Source organism: Notamacropus eugenii, chromosome 3 (assembly GCF_028372415.1).
Source record: "Notamacropus eugenii isolate mMacEug1 chromosome 3, mMacEug1.pri_v2, whole genome shotgun sequence".
NCBI classification, from domain to species: domain Eukaryota; kingdom Metazoa; phylum Chordata; class Mammalia; order Diprotodontia; family Macropodidae; genus Notamacropus; species Notamacropus eugenii.
Window position 1 is genome coordinate 329,109,308 of NC_092874.1, and position 6,592 is coordinate 329,115,899.

Here is a 6,592-nt window from a genome sequence, read left to right on the forward strand (position 1 = left end):
CATATGACTACAGACAGTTCTGATTTGCCTGAAAACTGCCTGTTCCTATCCTTTGACCATTTATCAGTTGAGGAATGACTTGTACTTTTAATTTGCTTCTAGTACCACCAATTTATGTCTAACTTGTGTACCCATTTTAACTTTATCTTAGTATATGGTGTGAGCTGTTGGTGTGCACCTAGTTTTGGCCATACCATTTTCTAGTTTTCCCAGCAATTTTGGCCAAATAATGGGTTTTTGCTCCAAAAGCTTGGATCTTTGGGTTTATCATATGCTGGATTACTATGGTCATTTGCTATAACGTAATGTATATCTAATGTATTCCGCTTCTTAGCCAGTACCAAATTGTTTTGACAGTTACTGCTTTGTAATACCGTCTGAGATATGGTATAGTTAGACCATCTTCTTTTGCATTTTTTTCACTGATTCTCTTGATATAACAGTTTTCTTAAAATAAAAAGTACCTCTTCTTTTCCAACATTCAAAAAAGTTATAGAAGTTTAATTATATATAATTAATAACCAATTAATAACCAATAATACATATAATTAATAACCATCTATTCTCTCACCTTCACTTCCACCTAACAGAACACCAAAAAGATCTTTCCAAGTTTTACCCAAAACCATGTTTATGAATGCTGTCCACTTTCATCTCTATTGTGAGGTCTTTCACATGAAAGAAAAGCTTTATCCCTCTTAGTGTTATCAAATAACATGAACAATGCATCCACATAAATAGCTGCTACTAACTAGTATAGCGCGATAGGACATTTTAAATGCAGTGTGTGTCTGGAGATTTAATCTGAACCAATATTAAAGACAGAAGAAACAAAATCAGTGTGATATGCTACTAACACGAAAATTCTTTGAGGTGAAATTAAAATAAAATGCCCTTAAGTTTTAAAAAATATTAAGGGTAAATAAATAAGTTTGTAGTTTTCTTTCTTTATTTCTTATCTTGAGTAATACTCTACCACACTCCAAATTCTACGAAGGAATAGAGCCCCATTTAATCTAAATTTTCTATATCTCTTAGAACCTCGCATTGCGCTACACACAGCCAAGTCGGGGCTTGGTAAATGTCTGTCATTTGCATGCTGTTCTTGACACACAAACAGATGAATAACAACTAAAGCGAATAGAACTGTACTATTGTCTCCATTTTTTAAAAAAAATCAATTAGGCAAGCATGATGTACCAAGGTATCGATTATTTGCCAAGCTATTAATGTTTTAATTATTACAAAACACGGAGATATTTGTAATTGATTTCTGAAGATAACTTGAAGCAATGTTTTTAAAGCATCAATAAACCATTTTCTAAAAAAGAAAAGACAAGCCTGACCCATGCAAAGAAACTCCATGTAGAAAATAATGAAGCATACTGAATTATTTTAGTATCAGAACCCAAGCACAAATAGGCTACTGTAACAACTCAAAATCATATGGGAAACATTATTTCAAGAAGTAACAATGGGATCTACTTTAATAGAGTTAAGTTGTCATTAACATGAAGTATATGAGGATGATAATTGCTAGCACTCATATAGTGCTTTAAGGTTTGCAAAACACTTCACATGTTATCTCATTTGAAACAATTTTTCAACACAGTGAATAGATGCTCTCATTAAAAGGTTTTAATATTAAAAAAGGATCAAAACAATGAATGCTTTGTTATTTCCCTCTATTACCTTTTCTTGTTATCTACATCATATATAATCCAATGTAAACCTTCCCTCTTCCTAAAAGCTGCGTATAACAATCTACTATACATTTTAGAATATTACAGAAAAAGAGCTTTTTAAATACTAAAATTAAGAACTTCCGTCAGAAAGAAACTTATCCTCACTGATAGTGGTATGTTTTTTAAAAAAAGAATTTTCTCTTGCAATATGTAACAGCCAAAGTGACCAGAGAGAGTCCATTTTTATATAAGTTTAATACTCACAAATAAAAGTATCTTTTTTAAAGACAACTGTACATTCCTATGCTATTCATTCTCTGCATATTCCCGCGACATTATGCTCTGGTATATTATATCTTATTATTTAAAAAAAAAACTTTTATGCATGTTCTTCTATAACCCTAAAGTATTATTTTAAATTCATTTTAAAATTTCATATCTACATTGTGATAATATATTTTACTTCAATCATGACCATGTATCAGTCAATTGATATGACTATTAAATTAACATCAAAAACTTTTTGAAAAATCACCTTCCTAACTCTTTGGTGAAGTGAAGCTCTGACAGTGCCTCAAAGATTCTGGAGGGTAATAACATCTAGCCTTAAGAAAGCTGTAATGTATATAAATTAGGTATGAATTTACCTTACTAAAATTTTTAAGTTTTCTTACCAGCCATCTTGCATTGGCAATTCTGACTACCTTTATTTATTTTTATTTTTTTAAAGGACAGCCGACGCCACTAATTAATAAGATGAAACATGTTTTATGAAACCACGCTGCAAAATATTTTCCAATAATTTACTTAATGGACAGAAGATTCACTTAAGAAAAAGTTCAACATCTGCAATCCAATCTAAGTGCATTGAAACATCATAAATGATTAAACCTATATGCTTTAATGAAGTGCTGAGCCAGCCAAATGGACACCAGGTGGCTTCTAATGCAGGTTTAGTCAGGTTCTATCTATCCCAGTGTTCACAAAGAAATATTTCATCATAACTTTACCCTTGAGCATAACCGCATTTCAAAAATAATACATAATTCTAAAAGTTCCAACTTCAAAGGTCTATTCATACAAGTACACAGATAGTATTAATAAGAAAGATAGGTGATGAACAAACTTTACACATCAGGAAAGAAATACTTCTAAGACTGTATTCTTGTTCCAACCAGATAAAGTGTTGAGAATATTTCATATTTTTAAAGACAGCATAGTTAAGGATCAATTCTTTTAAACTTTGGTATGGAAACTCTCAATTCAAAAAAAGCACTACTAATGTTTTTACACCTTTCCAAAATGATTTCATAATTTTGCTATAAAAGACACTTTAAATCACTTTGAAGACCTTAAAGTGCTAAATTTTGTGTGAACCATGAACTTTGTACTGTTAGTGAAAGATTATTTACTGGGGAAAAAAAAAATCACAGCACATACTATCCCTTTATTTTTTTTCCAAAAAAGGTATAGCTTTCTTTCTTGGTGGAACCAGATTCACCAAACAAAACATCTCTAAATTGTTATGTTCATGTAGAAAAATCTTTGGACAAATATCACTACCCCCTAAAGAGAATGTTTCATTAAGCAAGCATAAATAAAGGGAAAACTTTTTGAGATCTTATGGACATTATTACCTGAGGTACCACATGTGTCAAAATAGAATCTTTTCATCCTCTGTTTTAAATGAAACTGCTCTTTAACTCAGATGCCCAAAAAACACGCATGTTTTCAACATCTAGCTTGCTCAGTATTAAATGTGATTAGTTAGTGCTGCTGTACTTACTGTCCATTTGGCTAGAATATCCAGGAAATAATATTATTCCTTGATTTTAAAAAGTTAATTTACGTTCCTACACAGCTAAATTCTGTTCTGGAAAAGATTCTCAATTCTTCTAAATCTGAGTAATACACATATTTAATAATTATAAGCCTGCATATATTTTACATTATAAAGGACCAGTGTTGAATCATCAACTATCAGCTAGGAATATGTTAAAGAAAGTGTATACCCTTCTTTAATTTTAACCAAGATAACTGTTTCTTAAAGATGCTTAAAAGCAAATAAAACAGAAACCATAATCCACACAGCCTTTACAAATGGTTCATGCATGCCAACACAAAAACTGACCATTAATTTCTATCATCACATTGCTAAAAGTGGATGAATTCAGCATTTCATTTTTGTACCTGTTGGGAATGTAAACAAAACAAAAATATAGGATGTTACAGAAAAAATAGTTTAATGATAATCTAGGAACAAAGTTTTCCTTTTGGGCCTTTTTTGGTAGGGTTTTGAAATATTTTAATTCTCTTCTAATTCCTAAACCCAAAGATAGACGCTAAATATCTTATCCACAGGATTCTGGTTTCTAGTATTCCTGTAGTTTTCCTACAAAAGCCAAACCAAAATCAAATCTTGCATGTATGCCTTTCATTTAGGTAGTTTCTGTACTATGGGATTCCATAGAAACATAACTCAAATGCTTAGTGTCTAATTGTGGTTGGTTAGAGGGAAGTGGTGCTTTGGCAGGGGGAGAGGAAAAAAAAAACAAGAATTACTGCTGAAGGAGAAAAATATATTTTTTATACCAAATTCTTCCACTTAGTGTCTCTTCTATTTCATAACATGATCAATATGTCTGAAGTTCAGAAAGAAAGCAATTAACTCAAATTATGAATACCTTTGGGTTCCATCTTAGGTGTTTTATACCCTCCTCCCTGCTTTAATATAAGAAAACTTTTATATGACACAGATTGCTATTAACTGGGGGGTACCTCTAACCTTCTAGAAATTCATATTGCTGAAAGGTATTAGGAAGGTTTTTTTTTTTTTGATGGAAAATGTAGAGAAGGAATTCCATTGACTTATGAGTACTAATAGGGAAACTTTTAATGTCTTCCTATCTTTCCTCTCTGTCCAATTGTAACAGCTCACCTGATAGAAACATTGCGTAGCATTTACATGGAAGAAAAAGGACTGCCCTTGGATGCAGATATTGTGGGTAGGGGCTCACACACACAAATAAGAAACAGAATGTTGAAAGTGATGCAGACAATACAAAGAAGCTAAATTTGACTGCACAGTAGTTGAAGGGTCTCAATACACCTATGGTTAAAAAATTAAATAATGCAATTCAGAAGCTATTTACCAGTGGAGAAAGCTGACTGCAACAGTGTGCTTTAACACAAATTGGAAAAATTTTTGAAAAGGACAAGGCTCAAAACTGAAATGATTCAAGAGGATTCAAACAATATAATCTTACATTTAATTGGTGCAATCACTTGTAAACAAGTTCAGCTTAAACTCATTACATTGTGAAGCAGTCAAAAGCTTAAATAGTACCAGGAAATTTGAAATGTTGCCTTATTCACTGCCCTAGCAATATACTCCAGGTCAGGTTCTCAAAATGCATTCGATGGATTAAAGCCTAAAAAAAATGTGAAAGGATCATTACTAATAGTAGCTAATTATGGACTTAACTCCAATGTGAATAAGATACTTCTTTCATAGATGTCTGTAACAATGTGGCTAAAACTGCACTGTGCCACAATTCTCAGCCAGCTACAATCTTAGCCATAAATATATCCCTAAAAAAAGGGCAATTAAGATTTTTAAATTGCTTGGTGTTTAAAAAATTGTTAGTGAATAATACAGGTGTGTAAAACTCAAGTTTTATTTGGTATGGTAATAATTTTTAACAGCATTAAGCTACTTTCAATCCCAGGAAAGTATCTAATTAGTAATTTTTCTGGTTGTCTAAATTTTTCTCATTTAAAATACCCAATCTAAAAGAATTAGAAGTCCCTCTCCATCCCTCTACCTCCACCCTATCTTCTAAACTGTACATTTTCATGCATAATTTGAATGGTAAAAAGGTTTTCCCACAAGTAGTTCATGAAGTTATTTTCCACATTTAAATGAATTCCTGTTTCCATTTTTAGTATATCAAAGAGAGTGAGACCCGTCATAACCTACATGATGCTTTCTTAAAAGTGAAACTTTATTCAGTTATGCAACACAAATCAATATGATTGACATATGATCAGTATTCTAAATGATAATAAAAACTGCATACCACTTCATGGTAGGAATTACAGCTGAAAACATTTTATTGATGCCACATTAGTTTCTTACTTAAAATGATATATAATTTCTACTTTAAATAGAATACATTTTAGCACAATCAGAAGGCTGGTTGGTCAACTGATTCAACGATATAGATATTTATTTTGGAATTTTACAATTATTGAAGGAGTTACATTTTATCTTTAAAAAATGAATGTCGATGTCTTCAAGATGATCCAAACTTTTTTCTTCTACTCAAAGTTAAGCAACTAATGAAACACCAAGGTATTCAATATAGACAATGAAGAAAGCAAAGTTTTCCTCTGGAAACTCTAAGTCCGTAATTCTACAAGTGGAAGAGATAGATCTTAGATGTGATCTAGTTCAACCCCCTAATTTTAAAGGCCCAGAGTTTAAATAATTTGCCTAAAGTCTTATGCATAGTAGCAAAATTAGAATTCAAACTCAAGTTCAACTTCAGAATCTTTTGAAGAAGCGTGCTAAATACTGAAATTATGTATATCCGTCTCTGCGTAAGTAGGGGCATTCATGTGGACTAAAGGGTGAATGAAAAGAAAAAGAAAAAGAAAAAAAAACCCCAAAACACCAATTCTAAACTTTTGCAAATTGTTTACATAAGAATCTAATTTGCAGGAATAATTTCTGCTATTCTTATATTCTTATTCTGGGAAGCAAAATTCTCTCGAATCAAATTATTTTAAAATAACTTATTTCTGAATATTTGTTACTTGTTTATCTAAAAAGCCCACTACCCGTCATGCACTTAAAGAAGACTCAACAATGGCACCTACATTTCTAAATGTCCTCAACAGCTTTA

The 6,592-nt window shown here is 31.6% G+C and overlaps 1 protein-coding gene across 10 annotated transcripts in view; it reads right to left on the reverse strand.

Annotated features, from left to right (window-relative positions):
* Nucleotides 1-6,592, reverse strand: part of AOPEP (aminopeptidase O (putative)) — a 553,954-nt gene that overhangs the window by 83,696 nt on the left and 463,666 nt on the right. The gene's annotated exons all lie outside the window — the stretch shown is intronic.